Raw genomic sequence first — 2,908 nt, 5'->3', positions numbered from 1 at the left:
ATATATATATATATATATATAACATTTTACTTCTTACAAAAGAACATTCAAAATCCGATTTCAACAAACATGCAATTAAATGGATCTGCTAGACAAGACCAACCCACTGACATAAAAAAATGATTCGATTTGAATCCAAATAAGTCTACATCATGGGCTTGAAATATATTAAAAACCTTAAAAGATTAATTGGAATACCAAATGTTCTCTAAACTTGATATGTTTATAATTAAATTGAGCGTCTTGAAGAGATAAATCAAACAAACTCAAGAATGCTTAATTAATGGGTATGGGGCGTTAAAATATTTATAAATAGCACCCCCTCTCTACATGAAGGGAACATTTAGCTAAAAATTTAAGAGAGCTATGTGATTAAATAATCCAAAATTTCCACCGAAGCATCATTTGTTGTTGGAGCATCGCTCAATCGTCCTAAATTTCCACCGCCTGGCCGTCATCATTGAACCATGACCCGACCTTTGTTGTCTTTAAACCACTTCTCAATTACTACCGTTGGACCATCGATGCCCAACCATCATCTGATCCTTATCGTCGGAACAACACCAGATTATTGTTAACGCCCAACCATCATTATTGGACTGTTGTCGCCCGACCTTTGTAGCCACTAGACCTAGTACCATCAGATTTTTTCCACCCAATCACTATTATTGGGTCACAATCACCTAACCAACACTATTAGATCATTCTAACTTTGCCATAATCATATGAATATCTTTCATCCCATACAATCTCCATTATATGTTCCACCGATACCTTGCACTCTTATAATCATGTCTTCTCTAAATTAAGGGAACAATACATCTTTATAATTAACAAATAGAGTCATTAAATGGAATCATTTTAATTGAGTAAGGCCCATTGTTTTTTTTTTTTTTCTATTTTTGAGCTTTGGATGTAAAAAAAATACAAATAGAGTCTTCACTGCATGCCCATCGACACAGTAATAATTCTTTATAACTCCTAATCAGTAAATCACACGAATCAAATGAGGATAACACCAAACCATAATATTTGAAGAAAAAACCATTATCTCACCATCATATACAGGTCAATCAGTCTCCAGCCAATATCAGTAAAACTATACTTTACTTGTCCTCACTTAGATTACAATCACAGTATTATAATAGTAATAGCAACCAATTATTACTTAAACATATGCTTATATTAAAATACTAGAATTTCTATTCTTACAAGTCATACCTCAAACTATAGTTACTTTCATTTTACCTAATGAACTTATGAAATCATCTAGTCAAAATGTCTAAAATAATTAGTACTATAAGATAAAAAAAAAAGTTACGCAATAGAAGCTCATTAAATTTAGAAAAAATACAATAAATTTAATTTAGAAGAAATTGAACATTTAAAATCAAAATCTTTGAAATAGGAATAGGATAAAGATCACCTACCGCAATCTAAGCAATTTTCTCAAAGTGGTGAAGCAAACCGATGACCAAAATGCAAACTTTCTCTTTCATGTCTCCTTTTTATTTTCTTCCTTCTCTTCTTCATTCTGTTTCCTTATCATGCAAGCTGACTCTAGTGGGTTAAGTGGAGAGAAATAGAGAGAAAAATATATATTAAAATGAATTATAATGCGTAGTGTCACCACCTAGCGCCACAACACAATATGCTAGATCCATAATTACTGTAGAAACAAGGCTTCAATGCCACAATAGTGATTTCTAGCACCATTGTGCTTCCTGGCGAGTAACGCAATGTTCGTAAGCTCAGTTCCCAACACTCTAGTTCAAATAGAAATTTAATTTTTTTAATTTTATGTTCATTTTCAAAAATCAAGTAATTACACAATGACTAACAAGCATAAAATTCACAATAATTGAGCTTCTTGTTGCAACACTTATCATTCCATAAACCAATCTTTAAACAAAGGATGTTAGGCCTCTACCACTTTTTACCTTGTAGATGCAATCTTGCTGATGAAGGTGCAATAAATCCAATCCTAAGATGGAGAAACAAAAGAATGAACCCCTTTAATGTAGACATGGCAAGAAAGGACTCACCTCCCTTAAGATCAGCTATCAACCATAGTTATTCACCTGGAGAATGCTCATTCAAAACCTCATCGCCATTAGATAAAGGTTCATTCTCAGTTGTAGTAGAATGTTGATCTCATTGAAACAACTAGTTGTATCCATTCATCTTGTGTAGCCCTTCCAACCCAAACCCCTAAAATAATCATCAAGAGCTTAGCTCAATCTCATTTCATGGACACCCCTTACAACGTACTTCATGGAAAATAACGATGACTGGAAACATAAAAGTTTTTCTTAAGGGGTTTGATTTAGTTCCGTTTTCACTATAGTTTTTAGGAATCCTTATCCCTTACTGATGGTATCCTTATACACCTCATTTCAATCGGTTTAAAGTTGTTGAACATCGACTCTAATGATTAGTTGTCTTACCCATACGAACATATTGATCACTCTGGAACTATTATACACATTTAATGAGTATCACATTGTCTCATCTAATAAGTTTTTCTTATTATACTCTAAGTACAAGCTCGCACATGATTCTACTCTCTTTTGAGAGGGACCATCCCCACGTGAATTGAGCTTATCATACTCTTTTTTAATAATTTATTATAAATTGAAGAATTGTTAAGGACTCTTCACGCCTCTTAAAAATTCTTCAAAATTAGGGATAATAAGTCAAAGATTAATTTCAAATGTTCTCTTATAAATATAATCAAATCTCAAGAGTAATTTCTAAGCTATTAAAAGGGGACTTCTTGGATGAAAGTGCTTTGAATCCAATAGAAAGTGCAAAAGGCATATCAAGAGGGGGATGAATTAGTTCTTTTAAAAACTTTTTGATATTTTTAAAATCTTTTGTTTTAAAAAAAGCTTGATATGTGGAAGCA

This window comes from Dendrobium catenatum, unplaced genomic scaffold (assembly GCF_001605985.2).
Source record: "Dendrobium catenatum unplaced genomic scaffold, ASM160598v2 fragScaff_scaffold_1392, whole genome shotgun sequence".
In the NCBI taxonomy this organism is placed as follows: domain Eukaryota; kingdom Viridiplantae; phylum Streptophyta; class Magnoliopsida; order Asparagales; family Orchidaceae; genus Dendrobium; species Dendrobium catenatum.
Note: the sequence above shows the minus strand (reverse complement) of the source record.